Source organism: Amphibalanus amphitrite, unplaced genomic scaffold (assembly GCF_019059575.1).
Source record: "Amphibalanus amphitrite isolate SeventyFive unplaced genomic scaffold, NRLGWU_Aamphi_draft 000208F_arrow, whole genome shotgun sequence".
NCBI classification, from domain to species: Eukaryota; Metazoa; Arthropoda; class Thecostraca; order Balanomorpha; family Balanidae; genus Amphibalanus; species Amphibalanus amphitrite.
The window spans coordinates 489,951-514,051 of record NW_024881703.1 but is presented as its reverse complement, the minus strand read 5'-3'; the positions used below and the strand labels follow the sequence as shown (position 1 = coordinate 514,051).

The 24,101-nt window shown below is 48.2% G+C and overlaps 1 non-coding gene across 1 annotated transcript; it reads left to right on the top strand.

The window, feature by feature from the left end:
• Window positions 1–18,426: 18,426 nt before the first annotated feature.
• Window positions 18,427–18,545, top strand: LOC122385109. Its single transcript, XR_006257161.1, has one exon. It is a non-coding gene; the product is annotated as a 5S ribosomal RNA (ribosomal RNA).
• The last annotated feature ends 5,556 nt before the right edge of the window (window positions 18,546–24,101 follow it).

Below are 24,101 nucleotides of genomic sequence, written 5' to 3'. Positions count from 1 at the left end.
AGGGAGTGACTGGCTGGGAAGGCTATGTTGGTTGCCCTGGAATTGAACCCTGATTGTTGAATCTAAGAAATAATGAAATTACCCCTAAACTAGAATGCTTCCCTTTTGAAGCATAGGACGTTCCTCTCAACACTTATGTAGGTACTTTATGAATCTGCCACAATGGCGCGAAATCAGGGGCAAAAGTGGATTTTTTCATTGTCATTAGACCTACCATTCAAGATAAATTTGTATTTTGATGTGTAAACTAAAAAATTTCATCTATAAAACATGCATAATCATGTCATTGTCTGCTAGATGCGCAAAAAATCCGTTCAGGCCTGACGTCTTAAACGGATATTTCCCATTAATTCATCGGATATTTCCGTTCCGCGTAATCGTCATTTTTGCGCGCCCAAACCAGTTTACATGAGTCGAAACTTGCGCACTTTTCGCTAAACGGAAATATCCGTTCTAAACGTCATTTTCGCTGACTCATGTAAACGGGGTAATTGAACTCTTATTGAGTTTGTATTTCACACTTATCTAAAATGAACAATTTTGTCACTGGTTTCTTTTATGGATGGAATTGGATGGTCGCATGAATGAACGAATGAATAGCTCCATTTGAGCATCAGCTGAAATCAGTCCTAAAATTTAATCTACCAGTCTGCAACGAAAAGGTTTAAAAACCAGTGCAAGTTAGGTGCAGTTTCTAATCTATGCCGTTTTTTATTAAGTGTCTCATAGCTCCTTAATCTTCAGCCGCTTCTCTCACGATTCATTTTATGTGGTGCTTACATTGTTCAAGAAGTTATAGTATTCGAGCTCGATGGTCTTAAAAACTGCTATCGAAGTAAATTAAAGTGCTTCGGGATTCGGCACTTAAAAACCAATCGATATTTAAGTTTTAACCCTCACCCATTTAGGCATTTCTTTTCAGCGTCTTACGTGTAGCGGAGGGGCGAAGAAACCCTCAGCCATTCGGCCCTTGATAAAAAGAGCCAGAGCTTCGCTGAAAAAAAAAATAAAATAGAGCGAGCTGCTCGTGACGAGAGAAATCCGATGATTTGAGGGTCCTGGTCATCGCTGACGAGAAAAAGCCAATTATTTTTATGTCCTGGTCAATGCTGAGATCCTAGGTCACTGGTTGACCTCCCAGATCAGGTTAATAACCCAAAAGCACGGAAAATTGGGTCCTGCTAGAATTTCTACAAGTAAAGTTTGCTGGGACTTGGCTTGCTTCTGATTCCGAATTTGCACTTGCTTTGATCAAAGATGATGTATCAAAGCATTTGGGGTAGGACGGGTCACGCCAGATCACCCATTAGGGGTTCTGCCGGCTATCCATAAGCACTTACAGCCTTGCAACATTTTGCATAGGCACTATAACTGATAACTAAGTATGCCTAGTTTCAGGCATCGGGAAAATCCTTTTTGAAAGGATTGCATTCCCAATCCACATTCCTTGTGCCGAAGTGGATTGCATTCCTACCCGCAATCCCCTTTTTTCACTTGGATTGTGATCAAATCCGCAATCCTTTTTTGCAATCCTGTTGTATCATTATGTGCACTAGTGGATCTGGGGGAGGGAGGGGGGCATATGGCCGTGCCTCCATCCCCAAATCCCCCATTTCTAGTACCTAGTCTAGGGAGGGAGGGGGGGCATATGGCCGTGCCTCCATCCCCAAATCACCCATTTCTAGTACCTAGTCTTGCGAGTAATTCCTATCTAAGGCACAGGTATTTTATGGGAAATATTTTTTGCGTCAAACACCCCCACATTTAAACCTCTACCCAACCAGTGTTTTATATTTTTAAAACTCGCCCTCAAATCCGTAATTTTGCCCTTCCTATGTAGTTCATCAGCGTATATCATTTTGAGCGTTTAAATTAAAAGCGTTTAAATTATTTCAAGTTTCGATGTAAAGCCCTTGATAGCAAAGTACATTAAGCCGATGAAGCCGATCTCATAATTTTCAATCGCAACAAACCATTTCAAAGCACTTATAAAACACAATCCGGATTGGAGTGCAAAAATTGGAAATATGATGCAATCCAATCCGCAATCAAATCCTGTTTTTTGGAATGGATTTCAAATCCAGGTGCAATCCACCAAAAAGGAATGCAATCAGGATTTTGCAATCCTGCAATCACAATCCTACCGATGCCTGCCTAGTTTTCAAATGCTAAAATGGGTGCTAAATTTCAAACCAACACTTCCTAAAAACCACAGTAAAAAGGTGTGAATTTAAGGAAGTTAACCGAGATCATTTCAAGTAAGTGACCTTAACCTGAGTTTCACGTGACCTTGGCACCCACAACAATCAATGAGACAAACATTATTTCACATGTTGTCACGTTGCTAATCACGAAACGACTATGGAAACACACAGAAGATGTGAGCTGACTTTCAATTGCTATTCTGGCCTGACATGATCTTGAGAAAAATAATCACAGGTTAAAGGTAATTTGGGACCTATTGTGGGACCCATTTCGGAAGTGGGACCCACTTCGACCTATTGTGGGACCCATTATGGAAGTGGGACCCACTTCGACCTATTGTGTCGAATGGCCTATGGCCTATTATGGCCTACGGTGACCCTGTTGATAAGTTAACGTGGCTGTTAGAAAGAGTGGTGACACAACTCCTGCCGCATGTGCCAGCGCATTTGAAAGACACGCCACAATTCCTGGAGACAATCTCAGCTAAGTATCCGCACGGGTTTGAACGGGGCACAATACTGTTCAGTGTCGATGTCGTTAACCTATACGGTAACATCCCTATAAATGAGGCCATTGATGCCACGCTGACACTCCTACAACACCACGTAGACCGAGTGGAAACATTTGGTCTGGAGCTGTCCAGCATGCGTAAGCTACTCGAGCACTGTTTGACCAACAATTTCGTTCGCTTTGGTCAGAACTACTTCAGACAGACGCAAGGCATAGCGATGGGCAGCAGGGTGCCCCCCCCCCCGCTAGCGATAGTCTTTATGAACGCCTTAGAGTCCATGTTTCTGTCAGCTAGTCGTCTACAGCCCTCACTGTACGTACGGTATATCGACGACGTGTTCGGAGTCTGGACGCATGGTAGGGACGCCCTCTTCGACTACTTCAATTTCCTAAACACGGTCCATCCCACCATCAAGTTCACCATAGAACACACCGGTGACACTGGAGTATTGGCGTTCCTGGACACAAAAATATCGATCTCTGAGTCAGGCGCATACTCCAGTGAGCTATACATTAAACCGATGGCATCACCAGTGATAATTCACTACCTTTCAGCTCTGCCAATGTCGACTAAGAAAAACGCCGTCCGCTCACAAACGTTACGTGCCATCAAAATCTCTTCCCCTGGTCTACCACGAGCCCGTAGCCTTAAACTCATCCATGACTTATTCACAAAGAACGGCTACCCGCCCCACTTAGTTAGCAGGCTCCAACACGAAGCCCAACGTGATAACCGCCTAAGGCCGACTAGATCGGGCTCTGCCCCCGTCTATCTTGCGCTTCCATTCATTGATGATGCACTCAGCCACAGGATTGAGGGTATCATTAGGGCTAGTCACCTCAACCTGAAAGTTGCATGGAAAGGAGGTCCCAACCTGAAACAAAAACTAGTGCGGGCGGCCTACCAACCAGCACCCTGCCCAGGTGGGGGCAGGAAGTGTCCATGCTGTGAGGCAGGGTTGCGTGGGAGATGTCATGAAAAGAATGTGGTGTACCAGATGGAATGTCAACTGTGCGCACAAGGCGAGTCTGTGTATGTCGGTGAAACACGCCGATCTGTCAGGCTTAGATATAATGAACACATGAGAGATGCAAAAAACAACAAACTAGACACCCCTTTTGGCCTTCACCAAACGAAACACTCTGTGCAACTGGACTGCTCAAACGTCTCAATCAAGATTCTGCATGCGTCAAAAGACGGCCCAGATAGAAAAATTTGGGAATCCATTTTTATTCGCGAACTTCAACCCACTCTTAACACGCAAACCTCGTCTTGGCCTATCATCTGAGTGGTCATTATATCTAAACTGACTGACCATGGAAACTTGTGTGCGCGGGTGTGCGCCGTGCGGTTGTGCTGTTGTACACTTCTGTTATCGTATGCATGCATGTACTTACCTCATATATGCTTATCTCCATATTTTTAATGTTGGTCGGGGGGTCGGGACCCATTATTGATGATGTACCCACGATGTATACTATCTCCGCTGAACGTATGACTCATGTTTTCGACATGACTATCTTGTTCTGCACTTCATGATAAATCTTTTATGTCTCTGTAAGTTTTGCATAGATGCGTTTTTAAAGAGTAGCTGGGAAGTGCGTGTGTGATTTCTGCATGTTCGTACCAATTCGAATTTTCTGTTCCATGCAAGTTTGTGACGAAAATGATCTAAATAATACATAACGGTTGATAAAGGCGCAAAGCCGAAAGCTCCCGAAACTGTATTTTGTCTTTTTGAAATTTTATATCTTTTGGCTAATATGAGAGTAAGGTTAATATCTCTTATTATATTCATAATGTCTCTCAAAACTGTGCTAAAAACCATTCAAGATCTACCAAATTTCACCGAAATATATTCACCGGTTTTCAAGATATTAGACTTTTACTTTTGTTTACTTTTTTGGGATCTCCGCTGTTCCTAGCGACTTCATTTTGGAAGTGCGGCGTTCGCGGCAGATGTTGCGCGCAAATAGCATATACCACCACTGCTTTACAAAGATGTTAGTATAAGGTTTTAAAATCGTTAGATCACCGCTGACGTCACAGATTCTAAGGGGGCATCTCAATGCATTAGCCCCTTAGAATCCGAAAACTGCAAGTTTGAAATTCCATACCTCCGAATTAAAGCATTTTTCGATGTTGTGAGTGCCCAAACCGGTATTTGCAGGCCATGGCCACCAATTTGGCTATCTCAACTCAAAACTAATGTTAAGGTGGGATTTTCACTTTAAAAAACTGCTGAAAATATATCTTAAAAAAAAGATAACTACTTCATCGATTTTATCGAAAGAAAACATGTATGACTAATTACTTATTTTTTGCCACTGACGGAGGCACTTTTTGTGCGAAACGTGTGGTTTTATTCGTATTGTTATTGTATTGTCAGTCCCTGTGAGAAAATAGGATAACTCTTCAGTTAGTAACCATAACAGCGAAACGGCTTATTGTAACACAATTCACTGTGTATACGAAACCTATAACTCCCTAAAAATAATTATATTTGCAACTTTTAAAAGATACAGAGCTTATACAGCTTGGGCATACAATTTTTGCTGCATTAAGATAATATTAATTTATCTCCACAGAATATGGTAAATAGTGCTGCTGAAGTTCGCTTTCGAAGCGTCTCCTCCAGGCATTCCACAGCCCTCTAGTGCCATTTTGGATCACGGAACATGTCTGGGGCGCGGGACGAGTCGTCTGCGAGCTTGGACGGACCACGTGACCACCTTCTCCCCTCCCCCTCACTCCCGTCCCCTTCCCCAGCAGGGCGTCCGATCTAACTGCGCCCCAGGCAGTCGGCTCGGTCCGACCCTCACTGGTCGAGCCACGCTGCCGCCTGAGTTTGTGCCGGGTGCAAAACTGGAGCAGTAACTAGCGCCGGAACTAGTAATCAGCACGACCATCGTCAGATGGCAGGAGTAAATGGAATAAGCGGTTCCAGGTTTCAGAAGGAATGGGGCAGGAAAAAGCGCTGAAAACAATGTTTTGCTGATATAGCCATAAAAAGTTCACTGAATTTCGAGAGCAGCACATCAGTTTAAAGCCCGTCAGATGGTGGTTTTAATAAGCACACAATCATTTCCCAATTCGCCTCCAACGGTGTCACAGGCAAAGAATACGCTGAAATACCAGTGTGTACAGTAGGTCTACTAAAAAAGTCCCCCGCTCCAGAGGCGGCCGGCCGGCCGAACCCCCGGATTCCAGCCCCGACTCTATTGCGCAGGCCGCGGCAGTGACACGGGTCAGGTCGCGGCGCCCGGCGAGTGGGTCAGTTGGCGGCAGTTGGCGGCGGCCGGCCGTGGAGTGAGGACGCCGTGTGTGGGGCGCAGAGATGCTGCAGTGCAGAGGAGGGGAAGATAGTGACTCTGCACGATGCCGGAAACGATGCCTTTGTTTATTTATTTATTTATTTATTTATTTATTTATTTATTTATTTCACATCGTGAGGCAAATCCGTGGAAAAATACGGCTATTACATGCTCGAGTCAGATACAGAATGGGGGGCAATGATGATGAAACAAACACGCGGCATCACAGTTCACACAGTCGGATCAGACAAATTGACAACACATTCAGCATACATTTACCGCCGTTTACGTCACTTGCTCGCGCTCATGAAGGTGCTTTCTCAGTCTGGCCTTGAAAGCAGCCTGGCCTACGTTGCGCAGTGCTGGAGGAAGCCCGTTGTACTCCGTCACTGCGGAGTACAAAAAGCGGCGGCGTCCCGATTCCGTACATATGGCAGGGGTAGCTAGCTGTTCTCCACCACGAGTGTCTCTGCCGTGAAGACTCGCTCGTGTCACAAGACTATCAGCAAGTTGCTGCGGCTCAGCAGTGGTAAGCATCTTGTAAACTAGTGCCAGACAGTGGTAGCTGTACAGGCTTTCAATCTGTAACCACCCCAGCCGCTCTATGACGTCACTCACGCGGTCATACCTCCGCCGGCCGGAGACCACACGCGCCGCAAACCTGACGACTTTCTGGAGCCGCCGTCGCTGCGTCACGTTGCTAGCGCCATACACAGCTAGACAGTATCGGATGACCGACAACACCAGCCCCTGCACCAGTGTGACCAGCACTGACTGAGGGAGACAATGCCTGCTGTGGCTGAGTCCACACAGAGTGCCAGTGCACCGCCGCACTACATCGCCTGTGTGCGTGACGAAAGTCATATCACTGTCGAACCACACACCAAGGTTTTTGACGGTGCTCGAGCTGGCGATGGTGGAGCCGGAGAAGTTGATGCTAATCGGAGGCAGCCGCCGTGTCATCTCCGGGTGCCGAGGACAATCAGCTGAGTCTTCGCTGCGTTTATTTTCAGTCCGTTCTTGCCGTACCAGTTGGACAGAGAAGTCAGGCTGTCTTCGAGAGATTCCGTGAGACGGACGATTTCTCTCGGTGGGCCAGAGACGTACAACTGGACGTCATCAGCGTAAGCGATGGTGCTGGTCGACTCGTCGATGTAGAGCGGGAGATCGTTGGCATAGACGTTGTGGAGTAATGGCCCGAGGGCTGAACCTTGGAAAGTTCCAATAGGGTTGAGAAGAGGTCGGGAGATCGTACGGCGAAGCGACTGTCCGGCGGACTGCAGCTGCACGTGCTGATAGTGGTCGGCCAGGTAGCTACGGAACCAGCGCGTGTCCACTCCATAGAGCTGCAGCTTCCGTAACAGCGAATCATGTGGAATGCAGTCAAAACAGCGCGAACAATCCAACAAGCACAGCAGTGTCACTTCACGCCCGTCCATACATCTGAAGACATGGTCAGTTAGTCTGAGCAGTGCAGTGTCGGTAGAATGATTGGGTCGAAAGCCGTGTTGTGTGGGTGAGAACAGATGATGGTCAGAAAAGTAAGAGTAGAGCTGTTCGGAAACAACTCGCTCGGTGATCTTGCCGATAGTAGTAAGAATAGATATTTATCTGAAACGGCTAAAGTCATCGGATTTAGAAGGTTTTGGAATGGGGTGCACCAGTGTGAGTTTCCAGGGTTTGGGGACTGTACCGGGTGTCCCAAAAGTAAGGTCATGATTTAAAACTTAAATATCTCGAGAAGTAAGAGTCCGAATCACTTCCAATTTTAACACGTGCAAGGTACATCCATAAAATTATTTTCTTGCATGCTTAAACCATTTTTGATCATAACTACACCGAGCAGTAGGCATAAAACTGAGAAGGTCGAAATTCAACTCTTAGAGAGGGTCCGTCATTAAAACAAAGGGTAAATATCGCCCAGTTTTCGGCCCTAAGCAGACCCTATCAGCTCGCCCTATCTCTGAACTCATGCATAGTTTCGCCTCAACCGGTAAAACGTCAGAAAAAAGGTATAATGTACGCACAGGGCATGTATACTTAGCCACCTGTGCTTCGAGGTCCTGAGGACGACAGCGGGAATCGGGTGACAATAAATCAAGAGAGGTGGCCGAGGCCCGAGAGTCCTCCCAGTGGTTCTTCCGCTCGTCGCAACGCAGCTGTGCCGACACCATCAGCCAGCAGTGGTTTCAGCAGGATGGAGACTATGCTTGCACCGTCCTGAAGATCATGCATTGTCTCCGAGAGTGGATGTGAGATCCCGTAATTTTCAGTCAGGGCAACGCCATTGAATGGCCTCCGCGGTCACCTGACGTTACACCTTCATATTTTTATTCTCTGGATACACAACAGAAAGATTGTCTTTCAGGACAACCCAACGAGCCGGGAAGAACTAAATAATGACCCCTTCGAGCAAACATAGGCGGCATCTCACCAGAGAATCGCTCCAGAATAGTGGAGGAAGTCAAACGTAGTCTATTCATGCACGCGGCCCGAAATGGTAGCCATGTAGAAAAGCAGCAAATGTGGGGCTACGAGCCAATGTATTGACTCATATGTATGTCAGAATAAAATTTTATAAAATGCTCTTTCATATGATGTCCTATTTATATCTATCCATCGCGTATTTTTGGCAGTGTGGCCAAAACAAATGATGACCTTACTTTTGGGACACCCGGTATGTGAGGTGAGGCTTGAGTTTACTATGTGTGTCAGAACGTAGTAAAGTGAGAACAGACATCGTTTTATGAAACGGATACAAAGACCGTCCGCGTCACACGCCGAGGAGTCGCTCATGCTACCTATAATCGAATACAGGTGCTCAGGTGTGACAGGCGAGACCTTGAACGAGCCGGTCGACACGCGCGGCAGACGGATCGGTAGCTCCGGACCGGAGCTATCTACTGACCGCGACGTTCTCACACCTATATCCACAAAGTAGTGGTTAAGAGCATCGACATCGACATCCTCGGCAGACACAGGTTTACCACATTGTTTGGACGCAACCACTGTCCGCACACTCCCCCACACAGAGGCCGGCCCGCGCTCGCGAATACGGCTCTCCACGGCGTCCCGAGTGTCCCGCCGTATAGCTGCTCGCACACGCCGGTTCAGCTGCCGGTAAAGTTCCCGGTCGCCGCCACGCAGCGCCGCGCGCCGCTCAGCCATCAGCTGCTTGGTAGCCTCGGTCACGGGCGGGGCGGTCGGGTTGCGCACCCTAGTCCGTCTCAGCGGTACTAGTTCGTCCAGCACCGGTCGAGTGACACTCAGGAAGTACTCCCACTGGGCGGCTGGATCGGCGCTGTGGTACACTGGGCTCCAGTCGATCCCCTGCAGCCGCTGGTTCAGCTCGTCAGCACTCGCTCGGCGCCAGCTCCGAGCTGTCAGCACGGTCGGTTTGGGACGGAGACCGGCCAGATTAAAGATCGCACGCGCCCATTTGTGGTCACTGTAGTCGCAGTGAAGGGTGCCGTGCCGCCGTGTCTCGCCGTTGCTGCAGATCACGTCTATGGTTGAGCCGGAGCTGCGGAATGTCGGTCCGGTAATGTGCTGTCGCAGGGCGAAGCCGTCCAGCAGTTGGTCGAACTTCTGCTTGGCGGTGTTGTTGGAGCGCATGTCAATATTGACGTCGCCAGCGATGATGATGAGGCCGCTATGTCGGCCGGCGACGGTCTCCAGCTGCTCCTGCAGGTCGTCCAGATCGGCAGTGACGTCATCGATGTTCTGGCGCGGTGGCCGGAAGAACGAGCAGAAGTAGAACTGCTGGTCACCGGCGCCGACTTTGAGCCAGAGCGACTCGAGTTTCGAGCCGGGCGCCGGCCGGTCCGGGATGGTTATCTCGGAGGCGCGCAGCCCGTCTCTCACAACGGCTGCCACTCCCCCGGCCGGCCTACCACGGCCCCGCCCCCGCCGACCGGTCGGTCCCGTCGGAACAGCCGGTAGCCCGGTATGGGAACATACCGACTGTCCTGGGACGGCCGCAGCCACGTCTCATTGATGGCTAAAAGGTCTTTGTGATCTAAATTAAACACCTGCACTGCAGTGCATATCCTTCCTTGCCCCATTCCTATTATATCATAATCCTTCAATAATCCGTAATGACCATTCAACGCAAGCAAGCAAACAAAACAACCCGTTTAGTGGCGACATCATCTCGGATAAAAAAAGCGACAGTGATGATTAGAATTGACTTTGCGCGAGGGCAAATCGAGAGGCATATATGTATCATATGCCGAGTAATTTATTCCCATCTAGCAAATTAAGATTGGGGATCTTGTCCAGCAAGTCAGCGGCCGTTTTAGACACAGATAAATGCTTTGTTTTCGGTTGCATCATTATCTGCAATAATTCGAAGCGAGGTTTAACCCTCGCCGGCCGAGAAGAAGGGGTGGGTGCCGCCACCATGTATTTTTTTGCGGTAGCTCAAAGCACACTGATGATAGAAGGCTGACATTTCATATGCCTTACATTTGATTCAAGCCGGATCATTTGAAATCAACCACGTTTTCATGTCAGGTCACTTAACTATGACGTCTTAAGTAAACCTCTGCAGACTGCACGGTTGTCGGTTATAAAATGATGCAAATCTGTAATGCACTTAGTGTCATATAAGCATAATGGGAAAATATGGAAACTGTTAATTTGGCGTCGGAAATGAGCTAAAACTATACCTCACGCACATGAAATCGGGACTTCATACATTCTTGGCCAGGTTTAATGCTTCACTTGAGCATTGTTCACCTTGCGTGACGGAGTGCTCGTCAATAGGAGTGCTCGTCAATAACTCCCGATCAAAATGAGCTAGCCCCTGTTTGAAAGGATCGAAACAGCAGGCCCAGGCTTCGGTTTGCTCTGCTAACAATGCTGTTCACATGAGCAGCAAATGTAAGCTTGGTGTCTAAAATGATACCCAGGTCACGTATCTCTCCAACATGCTCGAGTTTAGTGGCGTTGATAAAATACTCTGTCCGGACGGGTGCGCGCCTGAGGGTGATCGTGAACGATTTGCATTTGCTGGGGTTTAGGGTGAGTCCCCATCTGACGGACCAGGCCGCCAGACGACCAAGGTCCTGCTGGAGCAGTAGTCCGTCAGATGGCGATACAATTTTTCGAAAAATTTTGACGTCGTCGGCGTACAGAAGGCACCCGGAATCGACTTCTCGCGGTAAATCATTGATGAACAAAGAAAAAAGTAGCGGAGCCAAAAGGGATCCTTCGGGAACACCGGATAGTACTGCCGTCCATTTGGACGTTTTTCCGTTCACGATGACCCTCTGACGCCTATCGGACAGATATGAGACGAACCATTGTAAAGCAAACTCCTCCAATTTGAAGGAGTGTTTTAGTTTGTGAATTAGAAGGGAATGATTCACACTTTGAAAAGCTGCCGAATAGTCTGTATATATAGTGTCCGTCTGATATCCGCCCGATATGGCCTCCCACGCTGACTTAAGATAAACGGTTAGGTTAGTAATACAGGACCGCCTAGGAATAAAACCGTGCTGCTCGTTGCACAGGGCCGGCGAAACATGATGGTATAACTGATCGTAAACTAAGCGTTCGAGTATCTTTCCGAAGAGAGGAAGCAATGACACGGACCGGTAATTTGATGGATTCTTCTTGTCTCCTTTTTTGTGGATCGGAATAATGTTTGCCTGCTTCCATCTTTCCGGAAAGACACCCGAACTTACGGAGGCGTTACATATTTTGGTGATGGGAACAACGAGCTCATCTGCACATTCAACAATGATGCGCGCACTGATGTCATCGGGGCCACAAGCCTTGTTTACTGGAACGGCTTTCAGGGCAGATCGAACGGCAGCTTCGGATATATGAAGTCGAGACAGTCTGTCTACAGCGTACTCAGGCGCTTCAGGCAAATCAGTCACATTCGGCTGTGTAAATTTCGTAGCAAACACGTTGTTAAGTAGTTCCGCACGGCCCAGATCGTCACTAACAATGTTACCATCGGGTGCACGCAGCACAGGCGAAATAGAAGACTTGTTAGTAACACACTTCAAAAACGACCAATAACGCTTTGGGTTAGTCTTAAAATCTGCAGTGAGCCCACGCAGGTACTGGGAGTATCTGTCACCAGACACGGCCTTAAACTCCCTCCTTCTGGCAGCAAACTCGGACCTGGTCTCCTCAGAAGGGTTACGGCGCAGGCGACGGAACGCGGCTTCCTTGAGACGCAGAGCGGCCCGCACGGCGCCGTCGAACCACGGCGGCACCCTGCGCCGGAGGACCACTGTGGGGACGTGGTCGGCGATGGCGGAGTTCAGTAGAGTGTAGAATGTGTCTACTGCCGCGTCCACGCCTAGTCCGTCCAACATCCCCCATGCGACCAGAGATAAACTCCGGCGCAGCCCGTCGAAGTCGGCTCGCTTGTAATTGAGTGCCGAACGCCTGGTCAAGAGAGGAGCGCGGTGCCGAGGCACAGCGACGGTGGCGACAGTCTCGCGATGGTCGGTCACCAAAACACTGTCACTGACATCGACACGGGTTGGTAGTCGACTGGTGAATACCAGATCCAGAGTGCTGTCACCTCTGGTGGGCTCGCACACCCATTGCCTTAGTCCTAGCGCATCCTAGATTGTATCGAAATGACAATAATGCGACCCTTTTTTACGAAGTTATTCACCAAAAACCGATCCAATGCCTTGGGGCCCTTGACCTGCCCTAAGAGGTCACTGATATTTTAAAATGGGGTGACAGTCGCTGCGTCACGTAACGACGCAAGCGCTCGTTTTTTTCCGCGAGGCTCTGGCAATTAGCTCAATTATATGTAGGAGCTAAACATGGGGTTGGGGAATCGCTCCCTTCTCACTCACTATTTGGCCGGGATAGTGTTTGCAATTATTGTTAAAATCTAACATTTTAGGATTTCAAATGATCCATTTTTCCCGCCCAAGTCTTTCAATTCAAGGTCATAACACCAGGTCACGTCAAGTGACCTTTCCTCAAGGAAAGTTCCTGTGCTCATCATATCTAAATACATCGACTAACCGATCGCTTTAGAACCTTAAGCGATTTCAATGGGCAACAGTATATGTATTTGAAACGTTTACTTTGCAAGTTTGACATTGCTGACAGAAAGGTCGGGTCAATTTTGAGATCGCTAAAGTCAATGGGAGAAAGTTGAACTGCGCTTTTTTGGACGGAACGCATAATAAACACTCTAAAAACATGTGGTGCCTGATGAGATACAATACTGAATGAGAAAATTGTTTGTTTTGTTGGGAGCCATCTTTTTCGGTCTGAGAAGGCCCTTGCAGAGCTATGACATAACTATGCTTTGGTGTAGTAATTTGGTTGTGCGAGCCAGCGACAGTGATCTGCGGACTCCGGAAGCGTGACTGTTCCCGTCCCACGGCCGTGGGACGATTGCACTGTCGGGCGGTCCAGCCGTCTCCCCAACGGTCACCCGAAGAGGGTTATGTGTCTTGGAATGGAACCGACATCAACTACAGGATGGCTGGTGGGGTGACCTCCAGTCCAGAGAGGGAAGCATGAAGACTAGGGGCGATGCAGATTGGTTTTCCTGAGGATAGCGAGGACAGAAGGAATCTAGCACCCTTGACTCTTCCTTATACTGAATGTATCTCAGGCTGTTAAATCTCCTAAGCGTTTTTTTTTTCTCGACATCGTAAAGGTGTCATTAATAAATAAATGAAATCCGGGAGGATAAATTAAATATCGAATTTGTGGCCAACAGAACATTATCAGTTGCGTTCAACATACTCGTAAGGATAATCACACACCCAGCCTACACATGAGCCATGTAAGAGATATTTTTGATAGACATGCTTAAGTTATGAAATCATCTAAAGTGTTTGTAAAGTTTCACGATACGGATCTAATATCCTGCTATCCATCATGACCATTTCTGGTCAGGTCATGTCTTTGAACATAGGCCAAATTCTTCAAATGACCTCCCTCGCCGGCAAAGGGAGGGATGCACCCCCCCCCCCCCATAAGGTTTTTCGCGAATAACTCGCGTAAAAAGCGGCCGATCGCGACGAAACTTTCAGTACCCTCGCATTGATAAATTTTACACCTACCCTGAAAATTTCATGACCCTGACCCAAATGACCTTTGACCATCTGAATCACCTGAAGGTCAGGTCAGGTCAGGTCATTGACCTTTGGTGACCTCGGTTCACTTTTTCGAGTTTTGCATGTTTCTACGCTAGTTTTAGAGCTGAATTCGAATTTAGCAACCATTTGAACATTTACGAGGTAGTTTTGGTGCCTTCGTAACATGTTACGAAGCTGTCAGAGGCGGATGACAGGTATTACGAATACCCGTCGTGACCCCTACCGGTTGACCTGACCTGACCTGACCCGACCTGGTCTAAATGCTTTAAGACATCATCTCTGATCAAAACTTACACGATATTCGTGATCAGCACCCCGGAAAACCCCATAGCAGCCACACTTTACGACTTTCTAACAGGTCCCCATTTTCCCGATTTTCGGGTCATTGACCTGACCGGGAAGGTCATCTGATGACCTAGGACCTTAAAGGGACAGTATCACCATTTTGATGAAATTTGACATTGCATAGGCCCCACCTTTCTGGTCCGGGAACTGAAGACCGATCCTCGAAGCTCCACACCGTTATCCCGCTATCGCCGCTCAAAGTACGAAAGGTGTACCACACTTTGAATCGTGCTTCACTATCTTCACTGTTTAAATGTTTGCGCCGTTTTGAATTGACCGCCAGTAATAAAACTTTTACCCTGGTCATTTCATCAAATTTTATAAAGCCAAAACGTTTTTCGCACTTATTCATCACCGTTAAATTCATTAAATAGTCGTAGGCAATTTCCGCTGTTTCCTTCGGATTCTAGCGGCTCAACAAAGGAATTCCTCCAGCTTGAATCACATTCTCCCTCCAATGTATGACGTTTATCACGTGATTGTCACGTGATATTTTCTCCCATTGTCAATTGTCACGTCCAATTGTCACTCCCTCCAATTGTCACGTTATATTTTTATAGGCAATACCTAAGGCTACCTCTCCCTAAGGACAACTCAATCAGAAGAACGACCGCGTAAGCGTAGCGTCAATAATGTATTATCTGCGCCAGTTCTGTAGTAATTTTGCATGCTTCCAAACTGGCGGCCATGCTTGTATAGTGGTGGTGCGCTCATGAAAATGAATCATGAAAATGAAATGTGGTTGCAATATTTTTCACCGAGTTCGGTCCTCAAACTATGTTTTTCTGATTCAGAAAAATAAGAAATGCTAGTAAAAAAAAAAATCAGCTCTATACACGGATTTTTTTTCGATGATACTGTCCCTTTAAAATTGGGTATCATCGGCTTCCTCTCGTGACGGGCAACACGCTCGTTTTTTTCCGCGAAGCTCTAGCTCAATCAGGGGCCAAGCGCGAGGGGGATCGTGCCACCCCCCTTGTGCCGTCGAAGGATGCAAAATAGCCTGTGCCGGCGAGGGTTAAAGATCAACTTTTGATTCATTCGAAGCGTTTTGATAAGAGGAACACGAGGCTGGTAAAATTAATTTCATGCAAGTTTAGCTTAAAACTTTCAGTGTTTGTGGAAAAGTAATTGGTTTTCTCATAATACCAATGGTGGCAGTTGCTGTTATTTACGTGCTTAGCCGTTGACCTTAATTAAATCTGACAATAGGTATTATTCAGACATAGCGGTAAACGAGCTGCTTGTTGTGTTAGGTTAGGCTCTTTCGGTCGATTTCAGAGTGGGAAGGATGACAGGAATTAGGGGGAGACAGGGGGCCTGGGCGGGAGTCCTGAGCCTCATGCTCCGCTGGGGCCAAGCCCATCACGTGGGTTGGATTGCCCTGACACATGGATAGCCCTGGGCGGTGTTTCATGGCTCCACGCTAGCGTTACGAGCTTCCGAGTCTGTTGATGTTTCCATGGAAATTGGAAACCCAATGCACCGGTGCGCACAACGCACCCTGTCCAAGCAAAATTTTACCATCGATGACCTCTGGTGACATGACCTTTTGCTCTGAACCGACCTAAAATTGGCTGAAGTATTTTTCTTCTTTTTGCTACTTTCGGACGCTACTTCGAATACCACTTAAATGCCCAAATTAGAAGAGTCAGACATTTTGTTTTTCTCACAGACAATGGCGATACAAAAACAATGTAATAAGACCAGACGTTTCGACAACAAAGTGCCTTCGTCAGTGGAAAACAAAATATAGGCTTTACATCGATAAAAATATAGATTTTTTATATTTTTATCTTCTATATTTTTATCGATGTAAAGCCTATATCTTGTTTTCCACTGACCAAGGCACTTTGTTGTCGAAACGTCTGGTCTTATCACATTGTTTTTGCATTGTCATTGTCTGTGAGAAAAACTAAATGCCCAAAGCTGAGTTATAAGAATGATGCTCAATCCCCATTTCCCCTCCAACAGGGCGTGAGAGTCTAGGCATTCCTGTGGGGCACGGGCTAACAATGACTATCTCACCAGTAAAACGCCTTTTGGGCGAAGAACGAGCGAGCGAGATAGTGAGCCCTGCACGTGCGGAAGGGCGAGAGGGTGCTTCCAACGGGCTTGCACCCTTCTAACCAGTCGCTAGCGGTGTGCCAAATTTGAACGCAATCGGCCCAGCCGTTCCTGAGATCTGGAAGTGGCATTCTGCACGTGCGCACGTGCAAACGGGGTCCAAAATGACTTTTGCACGGCATCCTACTAACTGGTCCCCAACCGTGTACCAAATTTGAGCGCAATCGGCCCAGCCGTTCTCGAGATCTGGAAACGCCCCCTGCACGTGCGCACGTGCAGTAGCACCCTAACCGCAACACATGAGAATGCATTGCCTGGTGGGTGCCTACCTGTATGCCAAGTTGCAGCGAAATCGCCCCAGTAATTACCGAGTTACTGAAATGGGAACAAATTTGGCACCTCTTATTGTTGTATTTTGCACGTGCACTGGGGGTGACCCACGTGCATCGGGAGTATCCTATTTTGGGTAGAAGGGATGCTGCTACCCTATAAAATTTACCGCAAGTCAATCGCCCAAGCGGCTGCTGAGATATGAGCCTCTCAAAATCACTACTTTTGCAAAACAGCTTGAACACCCTTGACTTTTCACGTGGCACGTGCCACGACGGTCACTGAGATGTATCAAAAGTAGTCAATTACGGGGTAGAAGGGATGGGGCTACCCAACAAAAAAGACCGCAGGCCAATCGGTCCAGCGGTTGCTGAGATATAAGCCTCTCAAAAGCGTTACAGGTCGGGCCGGGCCGGGCCGGGCCGGGCCGCTCATACTGATATTTTTCCGTTATATTGAAAAGACTCACTTCGCTCGCTGCGCTCGCTCGCTCGTAATAATCATTGTGGCCATGAACATCTACTGCCATTCTTTAACACCGGTTTCGCTGCGCTGAGCGGTGGCCGTCTCGTTTGTTAGATTCTACAGCTGGCTGGCGGAAAGCGTTACCGGCCGCCCGTCCACCGCCCGCGGGCCGGACCGAGCGGTCCCGCTGACCCTACCTGACCTGAGCCCGGCGCGATATGGGACGGACAGACGGGGGTTCGGCTCAGCGAAGGCAGCGCCCACTGGTGCTGGGGACTTTTTTAATAGACCTACTGTACAGAAGCAACTGCGGGTCCCTGTACGAAGCCCCCACCCCACCCTTCGCTGTTTCGCCCCTGGTGGAGCTAGCGTGTCGGGGAAAAAACGAGCGATTGCACCGTTACGAGACGAAGAGATTGCTACCCGATTTTAAGGTCCTCGATCAATCGGTGACTTTTGAGGTCAGGTCAAGTGCCCCAAGGTAACGTTCCGCTTTTGGTGAATAACTTCGCAAAAAACGGCCGCAGAGCCGCCATTTTGGCAGCATCGTGCTTGCCTTGCTCAGGCGCGTCGAATTACATACATACTTTTTGTTTGGGTGAGGTCACTTTAGGGTGTTGACCTCGGGTCACGGTCAGCTCAGCGCCCACACGTCACGAAGTTGATCGAAGAAGGTCATGACCCATATCCTTCGATTCGCAAGTCTCCCTGCGGCCTGAGTCCATTGGTGGCTTTCCCCAATCGCTGGATCAATTTCATCGGGAGTCATTGACGAAAAATGAATATGAACCTAATGACGTCATAAATGACGTCAGACAAGTTCAACATTGCAAAAGTGACGCATCGAACCTTACAACGAGTGCATGAAATCACGATTCTGTGTGGTTTAGATAGTTGGAGGTCCTTCCCTAGTTGGCAGTGTTTTTGGTGGTCACATGAGTCTCAAGCAATGAGACTGAGCAGCGCCATCACTCAAGCCATCCGCTTGGCCAAAGGCAATGACTGTGGTGTTTGAGGCTTGTCAGTGCCAGAGTTGAACGTCATCTTTTTTTGTTACAGATAAAGGAGTTGAAGATGGACGGCTCTCGTCGGCAACGACCATACCATGCTGAAAGTACCAGTTCCCGTCCGATCACTGAAGTCAGGCAGCATCGGGCCCGGTTAGTACTTGGATGGGTGACCGCCTGGGAACACCGGGTCTCGCTGTCATTTTCGCTCCTTCGATGGTGGCCACTGATGGCTATTTATCCCCTCACTGTTAGTTGAGGTGTGTCGACCACAAAAAAAAAATCATGTGAAGAGAGTTATATTTTATGGCCCAATAGTATGGTAAGACGATTGCTTCGAAAATTACCAGTTAAAAATGAAAAACTGACTCCCGCGAGGCAAAATTGTTCGCCGACTTGGTCTCTTTCTGGCGATACTAGCGCCCCAGCGTATACAGTAGGGCCGTTCCGAAAGCTTTAGTTACATACTCAGTTTATGTCCCAGTTACCGAAGCTATATATTAAGGTACGCTCTCGGTAGGTATTTTAAATAGTAAGTACTGGGTGCTTCCCGCCCACCTCCGACACTAATACTCAGACATTATCCTTCGCCCCAGTGGGGGGGGGGGGCATATGTTACCACCCTGTCGCGTTTTTTGCGTGTGAATAAAAAACCGCGGCGCGTAGCGCCGCGCCGCTTGGGGTAGCTTTTGGTACATCAATTTTGGACAATGTGTGAAATTTTTGACCCCAGGTCATGTCAGGTCAGGTCACCAGGTCAAGTTAACTGACCAAGCCTAAAAAAAAGTTTGCAATCATGTTCAGCCTGCAGTGTTTGTCAGAAAGGTTTCAAACTTGGTGGATTGCATGCTGTTATGGGCGCCTACAATTTGTATATCTCGGATTTTTTATTTCCGTGACCTAAGGTCAGGTCAGTGGCGAAACCTTTCCATTGCAAGTCAATGGAGAAAAATGAAAATGCCTCTAGATCCGTGTGTACGCATCGGAACAGTCCAAATATTTCAGAATCACAATGATTTAGTCCACTCGTGATGACCAAGGTGTCATTTTTGCTGATAGCCTCTAGACAGGTCATCCGAGGTCACTTGAGGCTACAAACAGTTTTTTGCCAATAACTCGCGATTGGAAAGAGATAGAACGCTGGGGATGGTCTCATTGTGTTTGCCTTGTTGAGACGCATCGACTGATATGCAACATGACCTTTTCCGGTAAGGTCATGACCTTGACCTGAGGTCAAATTTTCAACTTGACCTTTCAAGGTCAAATTATAGTTCATTCGACGCGTCTCGGCGAGAGGAACACGATTCTGGCAATAGAAATGTCGTGACTTTTTGTAGTCGAAAGTTATTGTCGAAAAACACTTTTCGTAAAAACAGCTATTTTTGGACTTTTTGCCCTCTGGAGGCCAAACCGTTGACCTGAGGTCAATATTGATAATGGCCTTTTCAAAAGAAGAGTTCAAAAGCTATCGATTGCTCTTCCCTGCGTTATTCTAGCTACCATAGTTCCTGAGATAGCGGCATGTTTTCTGAAAAATATAATGACAATTGGCAAATTTTGACCTTTGATGACCTCTGGTGACCCCAATATTGCTCTAAGGTGAAAAATGACTGAAATACTTTCAAACGTACGCATTGAGAGCTATCGACTGCTTTTTACCGCGTCTTTCTAGCCCTCTTAGTTTTTGAGTTAGAGGTGGGTGGTAACATATGCCCCCCCTCACTAGGGCGAAGTTGGCTGAGACCGCCACTGGGGCGCGGGTTATCAATAATTTTTCAGTATTTTGTGGAATTTTGTAACCAACCTATCTCAGATCTGAGTGCCTTACCTCGTCAAGCTTGGCAATCTCAATTATAGCAATCTCACACCTAGAAAACATCGGTGAGAAAGTTTCACATCGGTGGGAAAGGTCAAAGCGAATTCCCATAGAAATTTCGACAAGACTCAGTCACCGGCAGTCATGCAGACCGCACGAAATCAAGAAGATGTGTCTCCGCTGCTTTCGTGACCTATATAAGAATCAAAATGGTTTCACTTGGTAGTTTCGGAAGAAAAAGCGTTGCCAATCGTCCCGTGATGAATATTGCAGAGGTTTTAAAGATGCAGCCTAACAATTGTACTTTCGCCCCCACTTGAAAACCGCCAAACAATGTGCCAGTATATCATTGGTTAAAAAAAAAGTTAAAAAATTGTTGTAATTCAAAACTGTATGGGACAACGCCATCTAGTTGTAACAGTAGATCCAACTCCTTCAGGGCAGGTTATGTAAAGGTTCGCCATCCACGGATACGCGTTTACGATACCTCGAGTAGTTCCAACACTTTCAGTGAGGGCTGTGCCAATGACTCGACACCCGCGGGGACAATTTATTTTTTCTAATTGTTCTTTTAATATATTCGTAGACTACTAGCTCTTTCTACAAAATTTGAGAATGTTTGGTATTACTTTGACCCGAACGATGTGCAGCTGAATTTTCCCTCTTGAATGATTATGGGCAGCTCGCGAAATTAACTTCAACCTAAACTACCGACAAGCAGAAGAAAATCCGATACAAGCTTGCCTCAATCATCTCACCTTATTCAACCGTTGAAACGTTAAAGGCATTTGTTCAGTCCGAGTCGCTATGTCGACGCAACCACCCGCGCCGTGCTGGGGGGGGGGGCGATTTTATGCCCTTCCCCCTCAGGTTTTTCGCGAATATCTCAAAAACGGCGACGCGACGCGTAGCGTCATTCAAGGTCAGGTCACCAGGTAACGTCAAGTGACCTTACCTCAGAAAAAAAAATTGAAAGCTCGCTGTAGCTACACCGGCTGAGCGATCACTTTAAAACTTTCAGTAATTGCTTAGGGTTACAGTATGCATAAAATGGAGACCTCGGATTTTTCATGGCTGTGAGTTAAGGTCAGTTCAATTTTGCGACTGCTCCATTAGGTATAAGTCAATGGGAGAAAATTGAAATGCGCCTCTTTTGGACGAATTTCGTTCTACACCCTCCCAAACATCGGTCCATAGGTAAACATGACACACTGAATCGGAAAATTGCACCTGTGACCCCTGTGTGTGCCCTTGAGGTCATTTTAGGACGTAAAAGGTCTTCAGCAGTTTTTTTATACTTTTGAAAGAGACGTGCTAGAGCGGTGAAAACACCGTTGATCTGAGGTCAAATTTGAGGTCAATCAGAGCGGTGCCCTCTGGGGGCTAAACCGTTGATCTGAGGTCAAATTTGAGGACATGTTAGCGAAAGAGCGTTAAAAGAGCTACCGAATGCGCTTTTCCGCGCCGCTGTAGCTCTATTGGTTCCCGAGTTAGACGTCGGTTGTTAAAAATCGTTGAAATCAACAAAACTTGACCTTTGATGAACCCTGGTGACCTGAACTTTGCCCTGACCTTAAATGACCGAGTGTTTTCCTCCTTATTTTTGACGCTCTTTCGATTGCCGCTTACCGCGTGTCGCTACGTGGCCCAGGAGCCGAGTTAGACGGAGGGGCGTGAAACGCCCCCCCCCCGCACTCGACGGAAAGCTCATGCCACCAACACGGCGCGGGTTACTTGTTATGTTAGCTAGCTCCTGCTGTAAGCTGTGGAGTCGTGGACCTGATCTTGAAGGAACTCCGAACTGGGCCTAACATTTTCATAGCAGACGTAAAAAAAATGTTTAATAGGTTGTGCAAAAAATGGCATCTCTTTTATGAAACATTTGCGAAACCTTCAACATTATCCCCAGACCCCATTAGTGCCGAGCTCCCAACGACGACCATAAAAGCGTCCCCATCCCGTCATAGGCGGCGGAACGGGGAGGGCACCGGGGCACCGTGCCCCCCTTGATTTTGGCATTTCAACATTAGCCCTATGAGCGTTGCATGGAAAGAATAGGACCAAAAGTCGGCAGTGCCCCCCCCCCCCTTTAACTGAAGGTGTTCCGCCGCTACTGCATCCCGTCAACGTGGGTTTATCATGAGGATGCTAACATTTAATTTCCAACCCGAAGCTGTAATGATGAAAAGCAAATTTACATTTTACATGTGAAACAAGCTGACACAACTAAATATTTCCTCTCTCGCTCCCTCTCACTGATTTACTCATTGCCCTCTTTCTCATTTTACCCTCTCTGATTTTCCTTTTCTGTCTCTCTTTCTCTCCTCCCGTCCTTATCCCTTCCCTCCAGTCTTTGTTAGCTCTCTCTCTCTCTCTCTCTCCTCTCTCTCTCTCTCTCTCTCTCTCTCTCTCTCTCTCTCTCTCTCTCTCGCTCTTGCTCTCTCTCTCTTGCTCTCTTTCGCTCTCTCGCTCTCTCTCTCTCTCTCTCTCTCTCTCTCTCTCTCGGTCTCTCTCGCGCTCTCTCTCTCTCTCGCTCTCTCTTTCTCTCGCTCTCCCTCTGCCCATCTCTCTCTCTCTCTTTCTCTCTCCCTCTCTCTCTCCTCTCTCTCCCCTCTCTCTCTCTCTCTCTCACTTTTCTCTCTCTCTCTCGCTCTCTCGCTCTCTCTTGCTATCTCTCTCTCGCTCTCCCTCTTCCCCTCTCTCTCTTCCTCTCTCCCACTCTCTCCCTCCTCTCCTCTCTTTCTCTCTCTCTCCCTCTCTCCTCTCTTTCTCTCTCTCTCCACCTCTCTTTCCCTCTCCCTCTCTCTCTCTCTCTCTTTCCTCACAATATTCTCGACTGTCACAGCGTTGTAGGGCCTGCTTCCAGACAGGTCCAGGCGCTCCCCACTCCGCAGGCCCCAGCCCACACGGCCCAACCGCTCAAACACCCTCCGGCGGATGACCTCTGACCTCGGCGACCTGACCCCAGCCGACCGATCGCGTCCCTCTCCACGACTCCGCCCCGCTTCCCCCACTACAGCTGCGTAGTAATTGTAGCGTGTGCAAAGGTCACGTCCACGTGACATTATTTACTTCTGCGGCTTGTTCGGCTGACAAGAGATGGCACTAGTAGTATGTGGATCAGAGGCGGGGCTAGGTTCTACGACTTCTTGGGGCACACTTTAGGGCAGAAAAGAGTTTTTTTGGCTCCCCATCTCAAAATGCTTCGAATATACAAAAACAAGTTAGATATTCGAAAATCGGAGGACCAAACGGATCGTTTGACGTATCTTGCGCGACTGAGAATTGATCGGTCTTCAAACTACTGAACAAAAACGAGGTGATTAGTAGCAAGTGCTGGTGACTGTACGTGCGCCTCTGACCGACGCCCACGATCACTCCAATCCGGTTCCATCGGCCGGTGGTGGGGTCTTGTATGTCGACGCGGCTGCCGAGCTTCAGCGCTGGCAGCCGGCGCGTGCTCTTGTTGTAGCACCTGACGGCCTGCTCCTGGAGCTCGGCAGCCTTTTCCTCGCAGACATCGGCCGCCCGCTGCCACTCCGGAGCGAAGGCGCGGTGGTGCGTGGGAACTCCGGAGCGCAGCGGGTGACCAAAGAGCACCTGTGCCGGCGACCGCCCGTCTGCTCGGGACGTGTTACGGAGTTCGAGCAGACTTCGGTCCAGTTGGTCCTGGTCCAGTTGGCCCAATGAAGACGCAGCCAGCACCAGCTTCTTTGCTGTCTTCACGCAGGCCTCCGCGTGCCCGTTAGAGCGCGGGTAGTGCGGTGACGACATCGCATGTCGTACGTCCCAGCGCTGGAGGAACCGGCGGAGCGCGCCCGATGCAAACTGGGGTCCGCCTTCTGACCGGAACACGGTCGGGACGCCCGTCTGCGAGAACATCAGTCGGAGCTGCCGCGTCAGGTGGTCCGCCGAGGCCGAGCGGGGACACACAGTGACATA